The following is an 11693-nucleotide window of genomic DNA, read 5'->3' as shown; positions in this document are numbered from 1 at the left end:
AGTGTGTCCTCAAGATTCAGTAACCCTTCAGAGAGCTACAGACTCTTGTGCACTGAGGTCCCTATGCTTAAGGAACAGGTTTGCCCACTGCATATCAAAGACAGAGCCTCACAGGGGTGTTGGGCTGGCTCAACGTGAATGGCGAGCTGACACGGTTTCAGTGGCTCTTATCTCACCACTAGTAAGAGTTATTTTTACAGAAGGCTGCCTCTAGCCAAACATATGCTGCTGGCTTTTGCTTTAAAAGAAAGGTGCCAGGACTCTGAGCTTATCCTTTAACTGCCTTATACGTAATAGAAAAGATTTTTCTGCGTAACGAACAAGCCAGAACAGCGGCAACTTGGCAGGCCAAAGTTCCTATGAAAGTTCACCAGGAGGTGGGGCCTGAAGCCTCTCAAAGGATTCAAGAGGTTGGGGAAGAGCTCTCCTCCAGGTCAGGTCCACGGAAAGGTGTACTCTCTACCTTCCTTGGCTAAAGGACTCTGGGCACTTCTCAGAGAGAGGCTACTAAGGATGAGGCAGCCTCTAGCGAGGGGTGAGTCACCGTTTGTACAACTCCATGGTGTTGGCAGCCCGCCCCTGCTCTCGCTCACAGTTTTTGTTTTCTTGGTATGATAATTAGTTGTTGGCACCGTGAGTGTATCTCCTGAGTAAAGAGAAAAGAAAAATATGGGCACCTGTTATTTCTAGGATGAGTAGTGTTCTGTGCGTGGTGTTGAGGTAAGCAGCTGCTCAGAGGCCAAGTGTTGGCCAGCGCAGGGCCATGCAGCTCAGAGCTCTCGAAGTATCTTTCTGTTATGCTTATACCAGTAATGGAACATGAATGGCTGACCCACCCTCCTGCCTTCTGGTGAGTTAAACAGATATCAAGAATCCTTCGAGAAGAAAAAAAAAAAAAAGTAGTTCCTGAGAGCTAGGAAAAGACATGAAAGTTATTACTCAGGGATATGCAGGAGATCCTCTGTAAGACCCTTTAAGGAAATCTGCCTGGAACGGAGGAGCCAGCAACAACACTGGCTTTGTCTTAAAGCTCTTGTGAGCAACCAAGATGGATAGTCACTGATCTTGCCTACCAAGACCCGTCCAGGTAACACTGAGACCCCTAGAGATTGCCAGACGGTTCTGGAGCCCTACAAGGCCTTAGTGTTGATCTGCACATTGGTATTCTAGACCATAGAATCCAACAACCGCACTGCTCTATGTGCCATTTTTGTTCGCTGGTTTTGCTTTTTTTTTTTTTTTTTACAAATGGGTATCGCTGCATTGCACGGGCTCGCTTTAAATTTGGGCCCTTCTGCTTGGTCAGATCTGGCCAGTATGGTAGGATAGAAGATCTCATGCTTAGATCCAAAACTGCAGCGGCTCCTTCGGTGCCTGACTCATGACCCCTTTACCCTGGCCACTTTGGTGCGTGGCCAGCCTTCCAAATGCCTGCATCTCCACATTTGCGTTTGTCCTTTTGTTTGTTTGTTTTCTCTGACATCCATGTTGGGGACATCAAGGGATCAAGTCTCTCCTTCACCTGTGATGCACCAGAAGTGCTGGAACTGAGCATCCCACCCCTATGTGCCTTCCAGGGTGACACGGACAGACACTGGAGGTTCCAGCTTCTATCCCCTGACTGTGGTAACCCCGAGACCTGCTGCACCAGTGGCTCTTAACCTGCAGCTTGCAACCCCTTTCAGGGTTCGGGCGATCCATCCACAGGGGTCACATATCAGATATTCTGCATATCAGATATTTATATTAAGACTCAGAACGGCAGCAAAATTACACTTGTGAAGGAGCAATGAAAGTAATTTTATGGTTGGGAGTCAGTACAACACGAGGAACTGTGTTAAAGGATTGCAGTGGTGGGAAGGTTGGGGACCACATTTCCCCCTAGGATTACCCACCTCACTAACTCATCTTTTACTAATGGCTCTTTCTTCCTTCTTCCTTTCCTACTTCCTATATGGCACTTCCCGAACTTTTTCCAAAACCAAACCCTAAAGCCCTGTGGCCTGGTCTGATTTTGATGCCTAAGAAAGGACAAAGTGACTCTGTCAGTTTACAGTCAAAATGTGTGTGTGTGAGTGTGTGTGTGTGTGTGTATGCACACGTGCGCATACACGTGCATATGCCAAGTGAGCGTGTGCAGGCCAGAGGACACCTTGTGGGGATCAAGTCTCTTTTTCCACTATATAATCAAACTCAGGCCCCTGGGACTTAGCAGCAAGTGTCTTCTGCCCACTGAGCCATCTTGCTGACCCCAGCCAACGCAATGTTAAGAAAGTCATTTTACCTCTTGGCCAAAGGCTGTTCTCAAAAACACAACTAAGGGTTTTAGAACCCCTCGTGGTTATAACCCAGCTGCATAGGATGCTTCCCAAATCTGCTGAGACCTTCCTTGCCCCAGCCTCCATCTGCCGCCATCCCTGCCCTTGCTTTGCAGCTCCCTTCTCCCCTACAGTCCTCTCCAACCGTCTTGAATTCTTGCTTTGGGACTCTCACTCATGCTGCCCCTCGCCTGGAACATTCCCCTTCCTTCTGTTGGTTTGGCTCACTTGTATGAATTCTCCCGCTTTTCGTGCAAATATCATCACTTCCTGTAGAGAGGCCTTATCTAACTCCCAGTCACGAATTATGACCCTTTTATTTGCTGTTGAGAATAATGCCCGCCATGGCGCTTAGCGCCTCTTCTTGTAACCCCCTTTTATGTACATGAGCTCGCCTCACTCTCAGTCCCCAGCCGTCATCTTGAATTCTCTGAGGGCAGGAGCGCAAGCCTTCTTCCTCCCTGCTATAACCCCAAGAGCAAAGCAGCACTGTTTGAAATGTATACTCAGGAGGAAGAGGCAGAGGCAGGCGGATCGCTGTGAGTTCGAGGCCAGCCTGCTCTACGAAAGTGAGTCCAGGACAGCCAACGCTACACAGAGAAACCCTGTCTTGAAAGCAAAAAACGAAACAAGCAAACAAACAAAAAGAAATGTAGACTTGTTTCCTGAGCACCAAAATCGTCAAGTAAGAGAATCTTGGAAGAATTTAAAACAAAGTTTCCCAACACAGGTTCTGCTTGTACCTGCAACATAAAGACACCCCTTCATGACCAGGTAATCTTGTTCACCTGGTCCCAGAACTTCCCAGCCCTTCCATCTATTTGCTTAGCCAACTCTTATTCATCCTTTAAGGCTCAGCCCCAGCCGAGCCCAGGAAGCTCAACCTGGATTTCTTGCTGCTCTCACTGCCCATGCTGTTACCTTCCACATGTTTATAGTTTGACTTTGTTGTTGTTGCTTGAGACGGGTCTCACTAGATAGCCCAGGCTAGCCTTCGGACTACAGGTGTGAGCTATGACAACAGCTGGCTAACCTTTGTTCTCTGTAAGCCTCTGATTGGTGCTCTCCACCAGAATGACCTGGATTCCCCTTGGGAACACTCTGATGACCATTTCCTGTGCATCTTTGTCTCCTTCGTGATGTGCTTGGTGCTTTTACTAGTCAACAAGTCTTTGCTCAAATACGATAAAGATTGTAATCAGTTTTTGTGAAACTTAATCCTTGCTCAACCTGCAGATGACTGGTTTCCAATCAAATTCTAACCTTTAAAAAATGTTTTTTACCATGTATCCTTTAAGTAGAGTCAATAAGTTTGTACGGTGTGGGGAAAATGAGGTACCCCAGTGTCTCCTTTTCAGGGCTATCACCATAGGCAACCATCCTGGTACCACATACCTGGGCAGCTGGCTGCTAGCAGAAAGGACAGCACTACAGACACTGCATGCAAACCTTGTTGCTCTCAGAGTTCTCACCCATGGGGCCATTTCCCTATTGCAGCACTAACCAGGCCCGACCTTTCTTAGATTCAAAGAAGAGCTTCTCCCTATTTGAACAGGGCACAGCCCTTTGTTAGGATGAATGAGACCATACTCAGGCGCTGGGATTTGTTTCTGAAGGAGGAGGAGTCATCCAAGAAGTCCTTCTCCTGCTCCACCCTGGCGCCTGCCCTAAGTGCACAGAGGCCAGCATGTCTGCACCCAGCCAGGAAAGGGCGGGGCAGCCTGGGACAGCAGCAGGATGCTCAGCCCATTCCAGGTCCCACCACAGCCCCTAGGGACCAGAGGCTGTGACACCTCCCAGGCCTTTGGCACAGCTTGAGATCTCTTGGTTCAGAATGGAGCCTGGCATAAACCAGCACCCTGCCCCCACCCCTGTGCACCCTGCCCCCACACGCCTGTGCACCCTGCCCACATCCCTGTGTACCCTGCCCCCCACATGCCTGTGTACCCTGCCCCCACACCCCTGTGTACCCTGCACACTATAACAACTTTAGTGGTTGTTCTCAGACGATAGCGGCACAGCTACAAAGGACCAACTTTTCTTGCCCTATGTGGAGTACCAACCTACTACAAACTTGAGGCCAGCGACATACTTCTTCCAGCAAGGCCACACATCCTAAAATCTACTCAAGCAATGCCACCAATTGGAGACCCAGAATTCAAATGCCCAAGGCGATGGAGGAACATTTCCCCCATTCAAACTACCATAGCTTGTTTTGTGTCAGGGTCTTGCTGTGCAGCTCATACTGGTCTCAGACTCACAATATTCCTGCCTCAGTCTCCTGATTGCTAGGGTAACAGGGGTATACCATCACTCCTGTTATCCTAGCAGGTGTGATGTACAGTCATCTGCAGGTATACACCATCACACTGGGCAACACAAGGCTCTGAGGGCTCTGAGTCTCTCTCCTCCTCCTCCTCCTCCTCCTCCTTTTCCTCCTCCTCCCCTTCCTCCTCCTCCTCCTCCTCCTCCTCCTCCTCTTCCTCTTCTTCTTCTTCTTCTTCTTCTTCTTCTTCTTCTTCTTCTTCTTCTTCTTCTCCTTCCATATGCTAGGTAAGTGCTCTGCCAATGAGCTACAACCAAAACCCTCTATTTACTTTTGACTATGACCCCACTAAGTCATCCAGACTGGCCTTGGACTTATTCTGTAGTTCAAACTGAAGCTGAACTTGATGATCCTCCTGTCTTGTCTCCTAAATGGCTGATTCCAGGTCTTTGCCACCAGGCCCAGCCAGGTTCATGGTGAGAAACTGGATTATTTGATTATGAGGCTGATGCATGTCCAGATCTACAGTGGACAAGCTGAAGGCAATTGTGTCCTTCTCCTCTGAATGTGAGATACTCGTGGCTCAAGAACACCTTGTTTCCATGAGGTATGAAGAAATTACCTTTAAGAAGGCATGAGCCTTTCCTAGTATGCCTTTCCGATAGTTTGTTTGAGATGGGTTTTAGTATATATCTACTATGTACCCTGGGAATCCTCCTGTCCCAGCCTCCTGAGGGTTAGTACTACAAGAGTGTGCTGCTATGCCAGGGAACTTTTGTTCTATTTCTGTCCTCACCTGAATGACTTACACCCACCTACAATGAAGATGGCAGCATGCTTTACTGCCACAGAGAAAACAGATAGAGCCCTCCATTGCGTAGTCCAAGTGCCATACATACTACGTACATGACTTGTACATATAATCTATTGTAGCTATTTGTCCTCTTTTCTTAGTCAGGACAAAGCGTTCTTCCTTAGGGTTCATCCAGAATGACGGTCAGTCTACCAGAAGACTTCTGTTGTGTGTGAGGTAAATAGGCAGCAACATATTTTATGGATAGTCTTTGTTCCGAGAGAGCCTGTAAGAGTCAAAACAAAAACTGAACTGAGGCTGTGTTGAAAGGCAATAAAACCTAAACTGTGGTCAGTCTGGCTGGGAGTAAGCAAGCACACAGAGAGGAATGAATGGCGCCTTTCTGGGTTCTGAGTATACGGTTGTCTGTTTGAGAAGGAGGGGCAAGTCTCATGAAGAAAGATGGCATCTTAGTTAGGGCGGCTATTGCTGTGACAAAACACCATGACTGAAAAAGCAAGTTGGGGAGGAAAAAGTTTGTTTGGCTTACACTTCCACATTGTAATCTATCAGTGAAAGAAGTCAGGACAGGAATTGAAATAGCAGGAACCTGGAGGCAGGAGCTGATGCAGAGGCGATGGAGGGATGCTGCTTACTGGCTTGCTCCCCATGGCTTGCTCTGTCTGTTTTCTTATAGAGCCCAGGACCACTAGGCCAAGCACGGCACCACCCGCCATGAACTGGGCCCTCCCCCATCAATCACTAATTAAGAAAATGCTCTACAGGCTGGCCCACAGCCCAATATTATGGAGGCATTTTTTTCAATCAGGGTTTCCTTCTCTCAGGTGATTATAGCTTAACATAAATCTAACCAGCACTGTGCTTGACTTGCTGCCTTTGAGAACTAAATTCCCATACCATACATCTGCACGCTGCCTGTATGAGCATCTTATGAAAAGAAGGTTGTCATACAAGAGCCCCTGATCACAGTGGGACCCCACAGAGCCATCTGGGAATTCCTGTTTGAGTGAGGACCTTGGTGGTCCAAACATGCTGGTACACAGAAAAGGACAGGGATGGAAATTAGCATGGACTGCAGTTGGGAAGGGTAAATTTCAACTGGCTTTGTTTGTTTGTTTGTTTGTTTGAGGCAGGATCTTACTGTGTAGCCCAGGCTAGCTTCAAACTCACAATCTCCCTGTCTTCTCTTCAAAACTGAATCAGTTTTGTTTTTTTGTTTGTCTTGTTTTGGTTTGTTGTTGTTGTTGTTGTTTGAGATAGCTTCAGAGATCCTTTAGCCCAGCTGGCATGGAACTCACTGCTGGGCTCAGGGTGACTTTAGCTATGGCAGTTCTCCCGCCGCAGCCTTCAAAGGGCTGTGATTTCAGGCACGAGTCACCTTGCCAAGCTGGATTGATACTAGGTTTTTATTTTGGTTTTTTAAAATGATTTTTAAAGGTTTATGTGGCAGTTTGAATGAGACTGTTCCCACCCCACCCCACCGCAAGGAGTACTATGTTTGAATGCTTTGTCCCCAGATGGAGGACCTGTTTGGAAAGAATTAGGAGGTGTGGCCTTGTTAGAGGAGATATGTCACTGGGGATGGGGCTTTGAGGTTGCAAAACCCAAGCCATACCCAGCTAGTGCATTCCCTTTCTCTCTTCACCTTGTGACTGTGGATCTGATGGAAGCACTCAGCTACTGTTTCAGTACCATGCCTGCTGTTCAGTGCTCCCTCAGCCATGCTCAGGGACTCACCCTCGGAACTGTAAGCCAGCCTCCAGTTCAATGCTCTCTTCTATAGGCCGCCTTGGTCGTGGTGTCTCTGCACAGCAATACAAATGTAACTGAGACACTGTGGGTTTTATTATTTTATGTTCATGAGTGTTTTGCCAGCATGTATGTCTGTGCACCACCTCTGTGCCTGGTGCTTGAAGGGTGAAAAGAGAGTATCAGGTTCCCTAAAATTGAAGTTAATGAGGGTTGTGAATCATCACATGGGTGCTGGGAATCGAACCCGGGTCCTTTGGAAGATCAGCTAGTTTTCTTAGTTTCTGAGCTGGCTCTCCTGTCCTAACAGTAGTTCTTAAGTGTAAATGAAGGACAACTGACAAACAAGACTGTTGACTTGAAAAGAAATTTCAACCCATGAGGGCAGATGATTGTTCTGAACCCCATAGAAAGTCTTAGGATGCCTCATAGACATAGAGTCTATGGCTTTCCATCCCTTTCAGCCGAGCTAGAAATGTCTATCTTTTTAGATTGCTCCGAAGGATCTACAGACTCATTCTGAGGTAGACAGGATATTTACCTAGACGTTTCAGAACTGTGTGATGAGAATGACTGTGGTAGCAGTAAACACAGGGTGTTTGGGAGCCCAGACTCACCACAACGTTCACCTTTATGGATGTAGAATAATTTCTACCAGACATGGATTATTTTATATTGTGTTTTTTCGAGACAGGGTTGTTGCTATTATTTTACTAGTATGGCCTAATAATCTTTATTATTAGGCCTATGATTATTATTACATCAGTATTAACCTGCTAGCAATCAATCAAGACACAGACACCTGTTATATTTTAAAATAGCCTTAGTTAAGCTGGGGCAGGGAAGATATTAATCCCCTAAACTACCTCCCATCCATAATCCCAAATACTTGCTAATGTTCTTCATCTGGGCCAAATCTCCATCCACGCCAGCCATGTGCTTGTCTTCCACCTAACCCATAGCACACCCTCCTTCTTCTCCCCTCTCCTTCTGCCTCCCTTCCTCCCAAGATCCTCTCTGTCACCCAAGCCCGGAACCTTAGTCATGCCTACATCATTTGCCCTGCCCAGGTGTGATGACTTTTCATTGGTCCATTAGGTTAGGCTTTTAGGCAAGGCACAGATGGAGCAGAGAAAGCAAGCAGTAATTAGCATGAAAATACATCAGACAAATCTCAAACACAGGGTTTCTCTGTGTAGCCCTGGCTGTCCTGGAACTTGCTCTGTAGACCAGGCTCGTCTTGAACTCAGAGATCCACCTGCCTATATCCCCCGGGGTTTAACATTTAAGGCCTTTAGATATGAATTTTCACTTTAAATAAATAAATAAATAAATAAAACAGAGATGGAGTCTCACTATGTTGCCCCCGCTGGTCTCACTCCTAGGCCCAAGCAATCTTCCCACCTTAGCCTCCTCCCTAGCTAGGACTCTGGACACAACCCCAGTAGGGTCTTATTGTTGTGAAGAGACACCATGACCAAGGCAACTCTTATAAAAGGAAAGATTTCATTGGGGCTGGCTTACAGTTTCAGAGGTTTAGTCCATTATCACTGTGGCAGGAAGCATGGCGGTGTGCAGGCAGACATGGTGCTGGAGAAGGAGCTGAGAGTTCTACACCCAGCTCTGCAGGCAGGAAGGAAGAGACACATAGGGAGTACCTGGGACATATATAAGACCTGAAAGCCCGCCCCCCACAGTGACGCACTTCCTCCAACAAGGCCACGCCTCTAATACCGTCACTTCTTATGGGCTTGGCCCTGCTGTCTACCAGCAATATTGTCTTGGAAAGTGCCTGAAAATCTGCCCTATGGGTTTTCTCATCTGGAAATAGAGCTAGAAATAGTTTCTCTCTGCTTTGAAGCCTCCCTCCTACCAAAACCAAAACAGCATAAACAAAATAATCCTGTTGGGGGGGGGGGGAGGCTGTTATTCAGCCATGAGGACTCTAAGGTAACTAATGGGTTAATCTGTTTATGAGCTCATTCTTCATGGCTTTACTGGGCTTGGTGGGAAGTCTTGGAGGTAGAGCCCAGCTAGAGGAGGAAGCAGAGGCCTCTCTGCTGCCTCCCCTGTTTCCTCTATGCCAGGTAAGCGCCTCTGCACACCCCCAGTGCTTCCATGAGGATCTGCATCCCTCAGGTCTCAGCATGACTCCACATAGCACACACCAAGTGACTGTGGCATACAGAATAAAAACAAGTGCTTTAGAAGTTTTATATCTGTATCCTCAGGCCAAAGGGTTATCTTGTCAAAACTGGGGACTAGAACCGCCTATTGAAGGGTATGGTTGCCTCTGGACTTGCCTTTCCACAGCTCTACAGATGCCGATAACACGCTGCTCTCAAAGATGCAAGAATGTAATGAGAAAATTCTTATGAAGTGCCTGACTCTGCAAAGGTCTCAAGATAGAGTATGTGCTATTTTGACACTCGAATATTTAATTTAATTGGTTTCTTTTAAAGGCACTCCTAGACCCAAGTTAAAGTCTTGCCTCAGGCCGTGAGCACGTTGGCTCTTCTCTCATCATTAACCTGTGTTGGTCCATCTGTAGAGTCCATGGAATAATAGACAGGTCTCAACTCTAAAGAGCAGAAGCCAAACTGGATGTCTTGGACTGCACGGTAAAGGAGGCGTATTGCACCTTAGGAGCCTTCAAAGGTTGCATTAACATTCCCAAAGACAAAATGTAAGACTTAAAGCAATTCTGACTTACAGATGGCTGCTTTCACTTAACATCCTCATATTCCTATGAAAACTGGGTCAACATCCCAATGATTGCTCTGTCCAGCATCCAAGAGTTAGTCAAAGGCCTTCAGGCCTTCTAAGACTTGAGGGCTATTCTGGAGCCACTCATGTTAACAAACAACTACTACAGATGTTTTCAGATACTAGCAATAGCCAAGCAGGGTACCATGGATCTGTTTGTTCTGTCTTCCAAACTCTTCTGTACACAGTTTTGCGTTGCCAGCCTAGCCTCAAACTGATGACGTAGCAGAGGAGGGTCTCAAACTCTTGATCTCCACACCTCCACCGTCCAAGAGCTGAGAACACAGACGTGGGACTCCATACTTGATTTACTTGAACCTAATGCTTCATGTGTGCCAGGCAAACCAGTGTCTCCTCTCTGAAGATGAAGAACATACCTAGAAGGCTTAAACAATGTTTGTATACGTAGGAGTCTCCTACTGAAGACATTCTCAGACCCCAGGCATTGTCACACTTAGCCATTAATCTATATGCATAGCCCCTGGTCTGATAACCCACAGTTTGATGGTAATTATGGGGCTAGCTTAAATATGCATATTGAGATAAAAAGCTAAAACTCCCGTTCTCTTATTTAGACTGTTTCTCCTTCCTCGCCCACACAGTAGTGGTATATTTCTAGCAAACTGAATAAATGCAACTTGGCTTATGTGCCATTAAAAATAAAGGGAAGTTTTATTTTAGACCTTTTATTTTTCCCAGAGACTTGATATTTGTTCACCACAAAGAATGGCTTCCAATAAACTATAAATGTGTATTAAACTTTGAAAACCATGCAGTAGTCCATTTCATTAAAAAACAGTACACATTTGGAGGCCCGAGAGATGGCTCAGGATTAAGAGGGCTTGCTGCTCCTCCATTGCTGGTGGGAGTGCAATGTTGTACCGTCACTTTGGAAATCAATTTAGTGGTTTCTCAGAAAATTGGGAATAGTTTTACCTCAAGACCTAGCTATAGTCTGGCTTCGTGGCACACGACTTTAATCCCAGCACTTAGGAGGCAGAGCAAACAGATCAATGTGAATTCGAGGCCAGCCTGGTCTACAAAGTGAGTCCAGGACAGGCAAGGCTGCACAGAGAAACCTTGTCTTGGGAAAAAACCAAAAAGGCCCAGCTATACCACTCCTGGGTGTATACCTGAAAGATGTTCAACATTACAACAAGGACATTTGCTCAACTATGTTCATAGCAGCCTTATTCGTAATAGACAGAATCTGGAAACAACCTAGATGTTCCTCAACCAAAGAATGGATAAAGAAGCTGTGGTACATTTACACAATGGAATATTAGTCAGCCATAAAAACAATGACATTGTGAAATTTGCAGGCAAATGGAAGGAACTAGGAAATATCATCCTGAGTGAGGCAACCCAGACCCAGAAAGACACACATGGTATGTACTCACTTAAAAGTGGCTATTAGCTATATAGTACAGGATAACCATGCTGCAATGCACAGACACAAAGAAGCTAAGTAACAAGGAGGGTCCAGGGGAGGATGCTTGAATCTCACAGAGAGTGGGAAATAGATTACACATCAGGAGTGAACAGAGGGAGGCAACTGGGCAAGAGATGGGGTAGGGAAAGGAACAGAAGGGATCAAGTGTTGGGAGGACTGAGGGAGAGAGAACTGAAGTTGGTGGGGGGGGGGGCATCTCTGGGATGACCTAGAAACCTAGGACAACGGAAACTCCCAGGAATTTGAGAGTGACCTTAGCTAAGTGCCCCCCCCAAATAGGAGATATGGCATCTGTAATGGCCACTTCCTGTAACCAGGCAAGACGTC

The 11693-nt window shown here is 46.5% G+C and overlaps 1 long non-coding RNA gene across 2 annotated transcripts; it reads left to right on the top strand.

The window, feature by feature from the left end:
* The first annotated feature begins 355 nt into the window (after positions 1-355).
* LOC311594040 lies at positions 356-9783 on the top strand. 2 transcript variants are annotated; one of them, XR_014777922.1, is made up of 3 exons: positions 356-535; positions 5044-5191; positions 9699-9783. It is a non-coding gene; the product is annotated as an uncharacterized lncRNA (long non-coding RNA). The 2 variants fall into 2 exon arrangements; XR_014777923.1 differs by lacking the exon at positions 9699-9783 and adding an exon at positions 9461-9540.
* Positions 9784-11693: the final 1910 nt, after the last annotated feature.

This window comes from Acomys minous, assembly GCF_964271855.1.
Source record: "Acomys minous genome assembly, chromosome: 3".
NCBI lineage: Eukaryota > Metazoa > Chordata > Mammalia > Rodentia > Muridae > Acomys > Acomys minous.
The sequence above is the reverse complement of the archived record's forward strand: the minus strand, read 5'-3'. Positions and strand labels throughout refer to the sequence as shown.